Genomic DNA, 16,408 nt, shown 5'->3' with positions numbered 1-16,408 from the left:
GGATTGCTACGCATTCATGGCTGCAGTCTGTGCTCTGTGCCCATAACAAGGCAATGAGGGAGGCGACGCTTCATTTTTCTGGAGCGGTGGTGAGGGGTTGTTGCACACTAGCAGTGGCGAGCTTCCTGATGCACCGCGCTTCTGGTGCATTGTGGTTCACATGCGACGGTGACAGAGAATGCTCGTTGGTCAATCCGGAGGAGGTGTGTCATGAAGAAAGCATGGTGCCAACTCTGGGAAGGAGCTACTGGTGGGTGTTGTTGCATTCGGCTCCGGTCTATGGTCGCAGCGGCAGAATCCTCTATGCAGTGGTTAGATTGTGAGGAGGTGAACATGGTTGCGATAGCTGCTGTTGCAGATGGAGTGGTGCCCAGATCAATTGAGTGTCCCACGTCAACATGGAGGCTCAAATTTGTGGAGATGTTTTGGGTGTCCAAATTATTTGGGGATGCTAGGGCCCATTTGTGGACCAAAATGATGGGCTCTAGTTCTCTAGGGTTTCGTATTTGGGATCCCGGAGGATTGATTCACCAAACTACTTTTAGGTCTGACAAATGGAGTACCAGTGAATCTTCTGGAGTAGTATTGAAGGAGGATTCAAGATATTCTGTAATGGCGGAGCATGACATGTCAAATGAGTGGACCTATCTCTATGTACCACCGTGGGTACTACCACATCTTCTTGTTATGTCTGTAGATGGCAGCGAAATGGTATATATGTAATGGCCACTCTAGCCTTATGCTAACACAAATTTCTAGTAATGTAATAACACTCCACGAGTGCTATCTGGAGATGTTACGATATGCTTGTAACCAACTCTATTTGAGTTTCTATCTATAAAGTTATTTTCTTGATTCAAAAAAAAAAAAAAAAACAACGAATATACTTTTATTTCCCAACTATCATGTTTGCACTGAAGATGGTCTATTGTAATCATTCATTGATTAACATTTAAACCAAAACCAAAAGAATAACAAATAAACTTGAGGTGACAGAATTAGTTGTTTTAAGGAATACATGTGACTTCATTTTCTTGAATTTTTTTGTGTTCTTGGAAGTAACGATTACAAATTGTAATGGTAACAATTATAATTGGCAAAACTTTTTTTTTTTTTTATCGAATAATTGGAAAAACTTGAAAATAGTTTTCTTGTTGATCCATGAATATTGGTGTGAGGCCCGACTCAAACGAATAGCTTATATAAAAAACTTGTGAGAAACAAAGTTGCTCTGAGAAAACAGGCGAGTGAACTAGGGTTTGGAAAAAGCAAAGGAAATTTTGCAACTTGGCGCTCCCGCTTTGACCATGGCTCCATGCCTCATTGACGAACAACGGGTGCTGCCGGATGGGCTCTTGGGATCTGGGGCTCCCGGCTTTGGCTTCTCTTCATCGGCCTAGGCTGGGTACGTCTCTTCTTGCTTCTCAAGCAGTGACGCCTGTGTGGGTATTTGGTGATCGACGATCGACGACGGCCTGGGTGTAGAGGGTCAGTGGCCAGATCATGGCGGCGGTATGCCATGGATCGTATGGCGCTGGTTACTTCTCTATGGTGGGTCAATGGATGCAGCGGTGGTTTTGGGCTCTGAAGATTATGGACACAAACGGGTGGAGGCTCTGAGGCGGCAAGGCATGGTGATTTTCAACCGGTTTCTTGGACAACAGGCCAGAAGTTTGGCGTGGCTTGCTGTGTGGTTTGGGTTTCTTCGGAGAGGCGAGCTCGAAGGGGGAGTCTTGTCACTCTTGTGGTGGTTGTTTCATTGCAGGTAGCAAATTAGTGTTGCTTTAAGTCCAACTAACACATCAATTGCACAATGGAAAGGTAGAGTTCTTATTTACAGGTTTTACTTTTTATGGCATAATTGTTCTTTTTAATACGTTTTATGGCATATCTTTGAATATATGAATGTGTTAGTTGGTCTTTCATTATGTGCATCCTAAGTTGTAAAAAAAATGGATAGATATAGTACGTTACTCAATTTTTTGTATTGATATTCATTCTTGATGTCTATGTGCATATTCTTGTTTAGTTAATATTATACCTAGTTAGTAATTTTTTGTATTATTTGCGAATAAAACACATACTTACGTTTTTTTTCAAAAATACTTCCCGTACTTCGTATTTTTTAAAGGGACTCGTTAAATTTCCCGTACTTTTGAAGCCAAAAATATTATACACGTACTATACACAATTTTTACGTTTTTTTTTCCGTATTTTACACATATTATTGAACAAAAATGAATATAAATTAATATTTTAATTAAAATGTTTAATTATTTAATTAATTAAAAATGCCAAACTTTTCAACGAACTATTTGATAAAATGTCCGAATAATACACGTACGTATTTTTCACATACTATACACGTCCCGTTTTTTACTAACTATGATATTATGACACTTATTAATACTTAGTGCATTATTTTTTGTTTTTTATTGTTGGATAGTAGGATGTTAACAGGAAGAGGAAGTTATCAATGGCAAGTCGGCCATAATCAGACTCTCAGCCACGCACTTAGACATGGCGACGCACTGTGGGGTAAAAGACAAATGACAAAGTGGAGTTTTTATGTGATCAGTTGTTTTTTTTTTTTTAAAGGGGTTTGGAACCCAGTCTAGCTGGGAGGCTCAGCCCCACGCCCAGTTCCATAAAAGACAAATGACAAAGTGGAGTTTTTATGTGATCAGTTGTTTACAAGGAGAGAATTATCATGTATATCTTTATTAATTAAGCCAATTGTCAGGTAGAATGGTTAAATTTTTGAAGTACCTATAATGCCCATGGTTTATTAAAACTCCACAAATATATAAATACTGTACGAAGGATATGATGGTAATCTTGATAATAAAAGGCAGACAAAAAGTAAGGCAAGAGGATTCTGCGGCAGAAATAAGAAATTAGAAAAGAACAAAAAAGCAGTCGCACACGATCTCCAGATTAGAGGAGAACTGCCCGGGCACGATCTCAACACAGACGGAGGCTCAATACGATGTGGGAATTGATCGGAGTACCAATGGAATTGCCCGGGCATGATCTGCATCAGTACTCATTCCTCTTCCAATTTACAGTTCTTGCGAACGTAGAAAACAAACACAGAAAGAAGAACAGAGCGGAATGAAACCCAGAAGGAAATCGGCTGCCAGTTTGCAGACTTGATAATTCCCATTGGGTAATTTTCAAATTTCATTTTTCAATTGATTTTCAAATTCAATTGGTTATCTTTTCGGGTTTTCTATAATCCAATCCACGGGTTATTGCCATGGGTGAAACCTGACATTGGATTACGTTTAATACTTTAACGGTTAGTTTAGTTCATCTCTATTCAAAACTAATTACTGTTCATACTCCTTCACAATCTCATATTCACTTGGTTTTTTCTGTATCTTTCGTGTTTTTTTTTTTTTCTGGAGTAATTGTGAAGTTTGCTGTGATCCTTGGGTAATTGATTTCAAGTATGTATATTCACAATTTTGGTTCATTTGTTTAGAGTTTGTTTCAAATGAATAAATTCTTTTACTTATGGAACATGTGCATTACATTTATTTATCTTTGGGTTTTGTTTTTCTCAAGTAGTAGGGTTTATAGTCAGTTTCAAATGAATTAATTCTTTTATCTTTGGGTTTGGTTTTGCTCAAGTAGTAGGCGAATCCACTTTTGCATTCTTTTAAGGAATATTTGTGTTTGGATTCTGAATTGTGCTTCAGTTCTTGCCTTGAAGTTGTGTTAGATCGATGTAATAATTTAATTAGATAGTTAATGTTTGTGTCTGTCATGAGCAGGTGGAATACTGACCTGGGTTTCAAATGAGGAACCAATTATGACAAAGTTTATAGACTATATTATTAATCATGCAAGTTTCAGAAGTGACAACCATAATAATGTTGACAATGTAATTGCACCATGACAACTTTCTGTTCTCAAAGATAGCCATTAATTCAGTTGCCAATTCACTGGCTACAACTGCACAAACATTTCCTTCCTCTTTTTTAATGTCCCCCATGATTCTTTTGTCTTTAGTTCTGTTTCTTTCTTTTTATGTGTCTGATCCTTTAATTTGGTTTCATTAATTTTGTTTCCTATACAGGTGAAGGAAAATAATCTCAGTGGTCTACCAAAACAGTCACATTATTTGGGTTCGCATTATCACAGAGGTGAGGGAAAAAAATATTTATATGGTTTCTTTACATAGGTGAGAGACAAATACGGCGGAAAAAAAAAAAAAAAAAAAAAAAAGCTTATTACTTTGTGGTTCTCCATCGGCACCTTACTGTAATACTTATACGTTCTGTGTATAGGTACAGCTGGAGGTCCAGACTTGAAAAGTTTCATTGTCCAATTTCCTGTGTCCCGAGAAGGTAGTTCAGTTAAAGGAAAATAAAGATAAATCTCGCTTAAGGGGGTTTTGTTTTGAGTCTCTCTGTGTTAGATTGTGTGATCTTCATTCAATAGCAATGCTATCAAACTATTGCTTTAAAGCTGCAGGTCCAGACTTGAAAAGTTTCATTGTCCAATTTCCTGTGTCCCGAGAAGGAAGTTTAGTTAAAGGAAAATAAAGGTAAATCTTGCTTAAGAGGGTTTTGTTTTGAGTCTCTCTGTGTTAGATTGTGTGATCCTTTATTCTTTGGGTCTTTACACAGGTCAAACACTATTTTTTCTGATGGTTCAGTTTGTTTCCCTTTATTTTGTTTTCAATATAGGTGCAGGAAAGCAGGGGTAGGTACACGAAACCAACCATAGAGTTGGAGGAAAACAATCACAGAGGTCAACAACATCAATAACATTAGTTTGGTCGCAAAGAAACAATCACAGAGGTGAAGGAAAAAGGAAAAGTTATTTCTATGGTTCTGTACATAGAAACAGAAAGTGAATCCAACCAGAATACACACTGATGTTCTACCACTTACTAACTTCATGTTTTCCTTTTACACAGGTTCAAGCTCATCAGTTCTGTACGTGAATTCAACCAGAAATAAATTTGATTTCTTTCTCTCTACACAGGATTTCTTGGTGGCTCACACAGGTGAGAAACAAATTTGAAAAAAAAAAAAAAAATTTACTGCTTATAGCTTTGTCGTTCTCTTAACTTACTTTATATTGTTCTTTTCACCTAGGTTCTCTGGGAGAATTACACATAAATATTGCTTGGAAGATGCATAACTGCACAGTCATTTAAGGAGGCATAGACGCAGCGCAGGTTAATTATCTTCGATCTTCACATGGAGTTCATGAAGATGTGATGTTATGTTTTATGACAGTTTAGAGGAACCTACCAGATTCAATGACAGATAGGGATAGTGTCATGTTGTTCAGAATGACTTATGTTTCATTCATTGCAAGAAAGCATGAATTTGAAAAATGTACTTGGATTCCAATCCATGATTGCACACTATATGCAGTGGCAACAATATGGAGCGTTTAAATGTTACTTTTAGAAGAAAGTTTTTGCACCAAACCTAACAAGGGGTTTAACTTGGTCGGCACCGTATTTTTCACATACTATACACGTCCCGTTTTTTACTAACTATGATATTATGACACTTATTAATACTTAGTGCATTATTTTTTGTTTTTTATTGTTGGATAGTAGGATGTTAACAGGAAGAGGAAGTTATCAATGGCAAGTCGGCCATAATCAGACTCTCAGCCACGCACTTAGACATGGCGACGCACTGTGGGGTAAAAGACAAATGACAAAGTGGAGTTTTTATGTGATCAGTTGTTTTTTTTTTTTTAAAGGGGTTTGGAACCCAGTCTAGCTGGGAGGCTCAGCCCCACGCCCAGTTCCATAAAAGACAAATGACAAAGTGGAGTTTTTATGTGATCAGTTGTTTACAAGGAGAGAATTATCATGTATATTAGCTATTACCTTATATATAGCAGCAAACATTTGAACATATATGTATTTGCATATTTATGAAAGTGTTTAGCCCTAGTTAAGGGGAAATGATCATTTACCCATTTTTAGCTTAAAAATTGCCCACTTGCTCTACCAACAGTTTTTTAACCTCATTTACCCAAAACACTCTAAGGGATTATTTCCCTAATACCCAATTAATTCTTTTTATTTATTTTTGGGACTTTTTTTCCCTTTCCTTCTTTCTCACTTAGAGAGAGAAGTCAACCTCCACCTTGCTTTGCACCAGTGACCAGTGGCCGGCCGCGGTCTCCGGTGACCGGAATCAGGCGACCGGTGAAGGGATTACCAAATCCGACTACCGGACCGGTGACCAGATTCCGGCGTCTGATTTTATTACCCCCCAATAATACCCAGTAATCATATTATTGCCCCCCAATAATCTGTTTACTAGGGATCAATAATTAATGAAAAATGAAGATGCTTATAATTTTGAAAGTTTTAGTAGGGTTATCCAAATAAATAATCTTATTATTGCCCCCTAATAAACTTATTTTGCCCCAATAAACATTTTATTGCCCCCCCAATAATCTGTTTACTGCCCCTCAATAATCTTATTATTATCTTCCAATAATCGTTTTATTTGTCCACTAATGATCTTATTATTGCCCAACCAAATCATAATAAACAAAACAATCACTGCTAGCAACATCCCATATTGAAATCGGCCAATTTTTTGGAGAAACAAACCACCGTAACAACCATTGGAGGCCTCCTACGCATTTTACTAGAAAGAGGGGGAAAAAAAGAAAAGAAGAAAACAAATATGAATCTTTCTGAGCATCTCTCTTTCTATTCACTAAGCTGAGGCGGCTGAATTTCCTGTAAGATATGACTATGCACACCACTTGCATTTGATACATTTACGGTGTGTTTCCCGAAGCGTGAACCATTGACAATTCCAACTATTGCAGAGAATCTTCTACTAGGTGTCCGACTGGGTGACTTGCTTTTAGGAGGTAAATGCAGATTATTTGAAACACGATCACAATTTGCATTTCCAATTGCACCTTGGGGACCAGCTGCATTCAAAGTACTAAAGAATTCTTCAAATAACGGTGTCTGCAGCTTCTTCAGATCTAATGCCTGATATAGTTTCAAGGAGCAAGTTTAACGAATTAGACTCCAATTAATACAAGCTATCCAAAAACATGGATTTGTTGAAATCATTTCACCATTATAAAGAAAACATCTCGGTGGACACAAGTAGTACCTTTTCATCTAGGAAGGCTCTTATTTTCGTTTCTGTGACTTCCTCATCATCCTCAGCCACTGATGGACCACAAGGAAATGTGAATTCATTCTCCACCTTATGAGATGCTCCAGCGCGCGTCCCACAGCCCACTCAGACCTCCTTGCAGACCCGCGCCCAGCAGCCCATCCCAGCACCGATCCGGCGATCCCTGCAGCACCAGACCACAGTGCCTAGCCCAGCACGTACGACCCTCCCCGCAGCCTGCACGCCCAGCCCCACGCACCAATAGCAGCATCCCCGTGCCCACCTCACCGGCCTCCATCTCGATCCGGCGGCCTTCCTACTCGATCCCAGCCCACCGGGCCGAGCACCGCAGCATCCAGCCTCCTACCTCCTGCCCCCGCGCGTCTGTGGTAGCCCCTAGTGCCTTGCAGAGGAGAGAGAGAGAGAGAGAAGGGAGAAAACGCAGATAGGAGGGATGAGAGAGAGATAGATATGAGTGTAATTTATAAATTTAAATGAGGGCAATACTGTCGGACACTGTTAGATTGGGTAAATGGGGTTAAAAAACTCTTAGTGGAGTAAGTGGACAATTTTTAATCTAAAATTGGGTAAGTGGTCATGGCCCCTTTAGTTAATTTGTTTATGTTAGTTGGTGTAGTGGAAAAAAAAATTGATATTATGCCTTTGTTTATCACTAGGTTATCCATAATAATTGAATTTTTTTTGTTAATAAAAGTTCTATTTAACAGGCGACAAACTAGATTTGTTGCCTATTATCATTCAATAATTTATTGAAAATTAAAATTATATTTGATTAAATTTAAAGTTTAAAATTAAAAAGAGACGGTTTGAGTTCTGTCCCTTATTCCTCTCATTGGCGCTATTTAAAGTTAAATTTCCCGCCAATCTCAAAAAATTAGGGATGAAATTTTATTGAATAGGGGGACAATATTAATTTCTTCTCCAAATGTATTAGGAGACGGAATTTATCAGCCATTGCCTTTAATAATTAGGGATGACCATTAGGAGACGACTTTAGCCACAAAACGGTTTCGTCTCTAATCTTTTCTGGGGACGAATTCTCAACTTTTGGAGACAAATTGATTTTATCCCTGAATGAGTTTTCTCTAGTAGTGGCTTTTGACAAGCTTTTGTCCCATTTTGTGTATCAGGGATGATATTGGTGACTCTAAATTCCCTGATACCAGTCCCTCAGGTAAATCAGCTACCTCAAGTTTGGAAAATCCGGGAAGGAACTCGAGGGTTTTCTCTGCATTTCCTGAAAAAGAAAAAGAAAAATGCATTTAATGATGAGAAGGACCAGCGGTAAGGCTATACTTTTGTAAATGCCTACCACATTTAATTTGCTAGCTAGAAGTTCATTTTCACGGTTATGCTCACCAAACATTTAAGTTTCTCAACCTACCATAATAATCACTGTCAGATATTAATGGTGTCTATTACTTATATACCTTACACTGAAGGTTATACGTACCTTGCTAGGACAGTCGGGGACCAATTTATTATGAAGCTATTGTATATATGATAACTATTGTATAATTCTTATTATCAAGTATTCAGTCTAATTTTAAATTCTTTGAACTCTACGCATATAATTATATAAAGGATATGAATGGGGCAAAAGAGGAAACATGGCGAAAAGAAAGTAAGAAGCAAATAGCACCAATATCAAAAGCACTTCCTAATGGCAAAACTACTTGATATAAATCCAGTTTCAACTTTCAAGTATGCATCGATTCTCTAATTTGAGCCATAATTACATACTAAGATTAATTAGCAAAATTGATCCTTACCATCGGTTCCAAGTACCCTTTGTCGTATTAAGTCTGTGGCAGCATGAGCAAGAAGGGAACGAGGACCAGCCGACCAAAGTGGTACCCAGGGAAGCTTCATCTCTTCCGCTATATCTCCCGCGAACCAAAAGAAAGCATATATCCGTCACCAGACACCCTATCTTCAGCCCGGAACCCGCCTCAGCCTCCTTCATCGCGCTCCTAAAGTTGGCCGCGGCCGCCTTGAGAAAGAAGCCAATTGCCTGCTCTGGGTGGCCGGAGGGCACGAAACCCTGCTACAAGAGAAATGGTCTTTTCTGACCATGTTTTTTCGACGGCAGCTACTTTTGGTCAGAAATAGCATTTTTACCGACAAAAAAAATTGTCCGTCGGAAATACACTGTTTTGATAGCCATTATTTCCGACGGCCACCAATCTCTCGAAGAAAGTATAGATTTTGGTTGGAACTAATTATTATTTGGCGGGAAGACTTCCCGCTAATTACTTTTCCGACCACACTGGATATCGTCGGAAAATAATAGATCATTTTTCCGACGAGTTCTTTTTGTCATCGGAAAATATATGTAATATTTCCGACCAAAACGTTCACCTTCGAAAATAGTGAGATTAGTTAATGATATAGCATACGTCCAATATTTCTAATGAATTCCTTAATAAATTGTGAAACTTGTAGTGAATGTCTTGATGTTAACACAATATAAATAAGGAAATAAAAAAAATATTTCTGCATCACTAGCATGCAAGCAAATGTAGGTACACAAAAACTAACCAGTTTTACAAATAATTATTACTATATGACAAGAAAATAAAATAGAATATGCCCTTATTATAAAACAACAACAACTTTCTTAATTTTCGTCAGATGAATCAGACGAGTCATCAATAGCAATGGTAGATTTTGGACAAGATGGGCCGACTTTTGGTTTTTCAATCTTTATTCGAGTATGTGAAACACGAGGCTTTACTTCATGATCATCAGCAGTCAGATCAATAGGATAACGAGGGTCTTTCCCGGGATAAAACCAAGCTAGTAAAACTCGGCCTCTAGGACAAGTAATGCCTGAATGTTGAGGTTTCACAGGGATCTCAGATGCAAATCATGAAGACAACTGATAGCTACAAGAAATACTACTTTCTTGCTGTTTGCTAATGTTAAATAAGTACTATATGCTTATGTTCTATTTTTAGTTCCCTACTAGTTTTACGCTCATGGTTGTAATGACTTTTCCTATTTTGTAAGACTTGATGATGAATGTCTTGTTTCAAATAAAATGTAGCTTAATCTTCTTTATTTTGTACTCTTCAAGTATTTATGTTTTTAATATATATTTTTATTCAAGAAGAATGCTTCAAAAAATTATTTTTTGGTAGTTGGATGTAAAAATAAAAATAAAACCTACAACCAAAAGTGGTTAGAAAACTCATTTCCAACCCATTGTAAATATTATTATTTTTTTGTTAAAATATGAATTATTTTTTGGATGGCAAAAATGATTAGTTTTGACGAACATTTTGGTCAATAATAATAAAATATTTTAGTCAGAAATAATTATTCTGACGAAGTAAGTCGTCGGAAATATGTTGTCGGAAACCTGATGTCGTCGTTTACATAATGTATTTTTGACGGCATTAAAATATTTTTGACCGAATATTTCGATGGAAAAAATAATCTTTCTGACCACAACAATGGCAAAATGTGGTCGAATGCTTATTATTCCAACGACTGGAATGTACACCTTTTCATGAAATTGTTTGCTATAGAAATTAATGTTGAAAACCTTCAATCGGTAAGCATTCTGATGGCTACTCTCACTAGTATATACGCAACTTGGTATAATGAAAATTAGAATAGGTATCTTTTGGCAGGTTTGTGTTTATACCATGTTCATAAAATTGAATTGATTAGCATTGGCATTTCTTGTATTAATGATATTGTGTCTTGATCTAGCATGTCTGTCACTTCTGTATTTTGTAACTTAGTTCTGGAACTCTAAAAACCTCCTTATGTATTTTAACCCAACATATACTTTGTGCTCGTAGTTCAAAGGCTGCATTGTGCACTTGTTGATAATGTTCACCATATCTTTTAGGTACACCCTGGCTCAGGAGCATGGCGATCTTATCAATCTTCATGACTGGTTCCAATCTTTCAAAACCATCGTCATTTAGTACAGCAGAAAAGGGACAAGCAAACTGAAAAAGTCCCTACTTAAGAAAAGAAAGGTCACGCCCTGATTTTTAACATAAATAAAAATCGATATATAATCTTATAATTATACATGCGTGATGGTTCAGCCATCAATACATAATACCTGGAAAACTTTTTCCCTTTAAACCAAGTACATACTGATTGCCCTGAACCCACAATGTCAATATATACTCGCTGCGCAGAGTTATATATTACACGAGGTTACAAATTAAATTGCCACAACAAAGTAATAAGTAAATGCTCCTCAGAGCTTACTACAGGCGGAAGTCTTAATAACGGTAAAGTCACAAAATTGGCTTCCTACCGTAAATCTGCTAGGACGCTACCTCAATTTTTTCCACGATTACTCTGACCTGCAGGATTAACCCCTACACCATTGAATAGTGCACCGGGTTGCCACACAACAAACCCGGTAAGCTTATGAAAGCTGGTATGAGTAACTCAAAACAACTCACACAAAAATCACAGGATAAACCCACACGTTTCAATCAAGGAAACAACTCACGCAAATCACGGGATAAACCCACATGTTCCAATTAAGAAACAACTCACGTAAATCACGGGATAAACCCACACGTTCCAATTAAGAAACAACTCACGCAAATCACGGGATAAACCCACACGTTTCAATCAAGGAAACAACTCACGCAAATCACGGTATAAACCCACACGTTCCAATTAAGAAACAACTCATGCAAATCACGAGATAAACCCACACGTCTCAATCAAGAAACAACTCACGTAAATCACGGTGGACAGACTAGAGCTCTACTTGATTGTATCCACTAACCCGGCCAAAGGCGTGAAGTCCCAATTTTCCCACCCTCGATCACATTTCGTGATCCACGATCCTCAACTCGTAAGTCTTTGGATCCGCGGTATAAATACCAAAACATTTAAAGGAGTCGCACTGGACCCAAAATGTTACACGAATCTAAAATAAAAAATTTCCCGTAATTGATCCCTATCAATTACTCCCGGTACAAGACCCACATTTAAATAAGCCACCCGCTAACTAAAAATGTTCCACAATACACAACACTTTTCAAAACAATAGAAATCAATCCTTTCACAAAATATTGTTTCACAAAAAGTCACACCCCAAAACAATAAAATGAATACACCCAAAATTATTGTTTTATCACAACAAAACCACCAACACACATATATTTCACGTAAATATATATACGTAGACATTCACTCAGGAATGCTACTAATACCAACTATAGTTTGCAGTTAACTAAATAACTCTCAAAACGATAAGGTAATTAAACCCGTTCGTAAATGAACATTGCGAGATTACTCACCTCGGAATCCTGCAGCGTCTTCTATACATAACCGAACTAATACTCACACCAACAACTCGTCCAAATCACCTTGAGAAGCACCTAATCACCAATGATCTCAAATCAGTATACGAATCACCAAGTGATTAAAGTTCGAATCCCCAAATCGAACAACAACCTGAAAGTAGCGCCAATTGAGGCGAACCCTCATTTGAGACCACCCAAAGTTTCCGGAATGCTTTTACGATCGATGTGACAAAACCACAAGTCAATCGGATAGTCAGATCCTCACGGATCGATAACCAAAACTATCGAAATCACAAAAACCTTAACATGCTCATACGATCTCCAAAAATTACATATTGCATATCGAAATTCTCGTATCGATGAGTAGATCAAAATCAAGAACAGAAACTATCCCTGAGATTGCCGGAAACCGCTGAAAAACACCACCACAGTGGCGGCGGCGGCGCCGGCCCAAAGTCAGAATTTGGCAAAACTTCCAACACAAAAGTTATTCATCTCAACTCCAATTACAACTTTTATAACTACACCAAAGTCAAATTATAAACCAATCGATCGAATTTTACCTTGGAACAAATTGGGCCGATTGAAACCCTAGAATTTCAATTCCAAAATTCAACCTCCACACTTTGAATCGATGCAAGCCACCTTGGAGAGAAGCATCTACGTCCTTTGGGATCCAAAAGACCTCAAGAATCACTGGCAATGGTGGCCAGAATCTCCAGTTCCGACGAAGGCGATTTCAACTCCGCCGCGGTGGTTTCTTGGTTTTGCTGCTCCTCCTACAGCTCGAATAGTGAAGAACCACTTCCACAGACTTGTAGAGGAGGTTGAGGCGAAGAAAGCCCATTTTAAATCGCGTCCTATGGTGGCCGGAGGAGGGAGAACAACGTCGGTGAAGTGGAGAGGCGAATCGGACTCGGGAGAGAGAAAATATTTCCAAACAAGGAAACTCTGATATTTTTCCGGAAATTTCCCTATTTAACCAAAATGGAAACTTTTTCCAATGACCATAACTTCTTCATACTATTAATGTCTAAGATTTGGCGGTAGCCTAATCTCGATTAACGCTGGTCCGGTGGGAGGACCGCTACTTGTGCTGTTCTCGGAGCTTCCGCTATCTGTCAAATAAAATACAAAAGGGCGTCAGAGGGAGACCGCGTTGGGCGGTCTTCTCTTCTCCGATGCCTAAGTTAGTCAATGTATTTATGTTGACAGAATAACAGTAGGTAAGTAGTAAATGCGTAATTAATTAGGAGAGATGAGTGAACCTTTTATAGGTGGGGATGAGGCTGACCTCTTCCTTGTTTTCGATGTGAGATTGATATGCTTCCACTACAAAAAATAATTGCAATGGCCACCCCAGTTAGTGTCGGCGCAAAAATGCCGTAGCTAATGGTCCTAGATTTGCTATGGGAAACAAGGCGTCGCAAAAAAAAAAAAATTTGCGACGGCAAAGGGGAGCCGTAGCATAAAAATTAAAAATTTTGCGACGGCAAAGGAGAGCCGTAGCATGAAAATGCTTAAATGGCAACGGCATTAAAAATGCCGTAGCAAAATTTTTCCTAATACTTGCTTCGCTGCAATTGCCATAGCCTTTATTTACAAACTTAACCTAGCTCCAAGGCGCCAAGAGACGAAAATTAGGCGCGTCTAGATTTTAGTTCCCTGTGAACTAATTAAACAAAAACTCCCCTGAGATCTGAAACCTAAACACAAACTCTCTTCTTTTCTTTCTGGCTAGGCGGATTTAGGCCTTTTTTTTTTTAAGCTATTTTCTTTTGATCGCAAAACAGATCGATTCATTCTATCCCCAAAACCAGCAAAACAGACCCAAGCTCCACCGCAACTCTTCGCTCTTCGCCCTCCCCCAAGCCACCGCAGAACAGATCGATTCATTCAATCCCCAAAACTAGCAGAACAGACCCAAGCGACCGCAGCTCTTCGCTCTTCACCATCCCCCAAGCCATCGCAGCTCCACCGCAGCTCTTCGCTCGTCGCCCTCCCCCAAGCCACCGCAGAACAGATCGATTCATTCGATCCCCAAAACCAGCAAAACAGACCCAGCCACCGCAGCTCTTCGCTCTTCGCCCTCCCCCAAGCCACCGCAGCTTTTCGCTCTTCGTACTCCCCCAAGCCACCGCAGCTCCACCGCAGCTCTTCGGCCTTCGCCTTCCCCCAAGCCACCACAGCTCCACCGCAGCTCTTCGCTCTCCACCCTCCCCCAAGCCACCGCAGCTCCACCGCGTCTCTGCCTCAGACTCCCTCTGCTCCGTGCCTCTGCCTCGAAACGGTAAGTTCTAATTTCTAAACTTCAACCGCAATGAATCTTCAGTCTGCTAAAATCAATCCCAAAACCATGTCATTGCTTGATACCCTTTGAAACCATGATGATCTTCTGTACAAAGGAAACTAATTTCATTGTAAAGATTCTACCTTTAATTCATTTTCTTACAAATTCCATTCAAATCGACGGAAATTTCGATACGATTGGAAGTTTGAATTTGTATTTCATTATTTTGGTTAGTGGGTAGTTAGGTTCTGACTACTGAATCTGCTGATCTATTTTGGATACATGAATTGGTGTTGATTGTTGAAACATTGATTATTGGTGTTGGTGTTGATGTTGATTATTCTTCAGTTCTTCGCATTGTTCTTCTGTTTGAAGAGAAGAATTAACTGTTGATTGTTAATTAATTAATTACTAATTATGCTTTTACTTCTAAGTTTACTGTGAATGTGTGATTGTGTGATTTAGTCTTGATTGAGTGAAATTCCTTCAATTATTCATGTTACTGCATTGAGTGCATTCTGTTAATGAATAATGACTAAATTAACAACTGCAGCAGAAAGTTGAATTGAATCATTCTTGTTGTTATATGTGTGTGTGTGCTCAAGTCTTATATATATGTTTCTTCTTTGAACTAGCTTTCAATCTTCAGACATAATTATACACTCTCTTCCTTGAGAAGAATTAGTGCTGGGGATCAATCCCTGGTGAGACTGATGTTTATCTAGCCAAAATAAATAAATAAATAAATGTTATGATGTATGTCTTTGGTGTATAATAGGTTGTTGTAGATGAAAATTTTGGGAGTATGGTGAACGTTATTAGTGCTTGCAATTGATTTTTCAGACCATTCTCTATGTTTACATGGGTGAATGGTGATACATTTTAATTGTTAATGACTTAATGGTAGTCTGCTAACAGGGGCGGATCTATTCACAGGGCTGGTTGGGCTGTGGCCCAACCATGAATTTTATTATAAAATCTTTACTAGATGCCAGAGGATCATTACCCTTTGGTTTTGCGCTGTTGGTTGAGGCGCACAATTTTTTGCTAGAGACTCATAGTTATTACTTCCAGTTTATGTAGTTTAGATGGTTGGATTATGGTTAATTGGACGATGTTTGTATTTGTGCTTTTATTTATTTTATGTTAAGAGATAACAAGCGATTTGGTTTTGTTGTTGATGGCGGGTTTGAGGAAAGGAAGAAAAATAAAAGAGGAGAGAGGGGTAGAACGAAGAAGAGAGGGAAGTAATAGAGAGTTGTTGAGAAGAAACAGAGAGAGGAGAAGGAGGGAGGGAGGGACAAAGTTTGGCTTTTGAGGGCTTGCACGTCTGCTAATGCATTCTGTTAATCATTCTAGTTCTGTTAATAGCTTATGCATTCTGTTAATCATTTTGTTTATGGGAATTATGGCTTAATGCTTCATAGCTAAATAGATGCATTCTGCATTCTGTTTAGATTCATAAGCATTCTGTTCAATTTAGATGCATTCTGTTCAGATGCAAATGCATTCTACTACTAATGCATCTGTTTTCAATTTTCACTATGCATTCTGCCACTATGAGTTTCTGCGACTATTGTTAAATGTTAATGATCAAGAGGCCACTATTGTTAAATGTTAATGCATCTTATTGTTTGGCTTCGCAGGTTATTTGCGTGCCACTTGGAGGC

The 16,408-nt window shown here is 38.5% G+C and overlaps 1 long non-coding RNA gene across 5 annotated transcripts; it reads left to right on the top strand.

Moving 5' to 3' along the window:
- Nucleotides 1-2,875: 2,875 nt before the first annotated feature.
- LOC133710216 (uncharacterized) lies at nt 2,876-5,467 on the top strand. Of its 5 annotated transcripts, none has more exons than XR_009846566.1 (7): nt 2,877-3,169; nt 4,085-4,151; nt 4,296-4,355; nt 4,477-4,555; nt 4,698-4,811; nt 4,931-5,020; nt 5,112-5,467. It is a non-coding gene; the product is annotated as an uncharacterized LOC133710216 (long non-coding RNA). The 5 variants fall into 5 exon arrangements; XR_009846565.1 differs by having other exon boundaries at nt 2,878-3,169; nt 4,483-4,555; XR_009846568.1 differs by having other exon boundaries at nt 2,876-3,169; nt 4,302-4,555.
- The last annotated feature ends 10,941 nt before the right edge of the window (nt 5,468-16,408 follow it).

Source organism: Rosa rugosa, chromosome 5 (genome assembly GCF_958449725.1).
Source record: "Rosa rugosa chromosome 5, drRosRugo1.1, whole genome shotgun sequence".
Classification (NCBI taxonomy): domain Eukaryota; kingdom Viridiplantae; phylum Streptophyta; class Magnoliopsida; order Rosales; family Rosaceae; genus Rosa; species Rosa rugosa.
The sequence above is the reverse complement of the archived record's forward strand: the minus strand, read 5'-3'. Positions and strand labels throughout refer to the sequence as shown.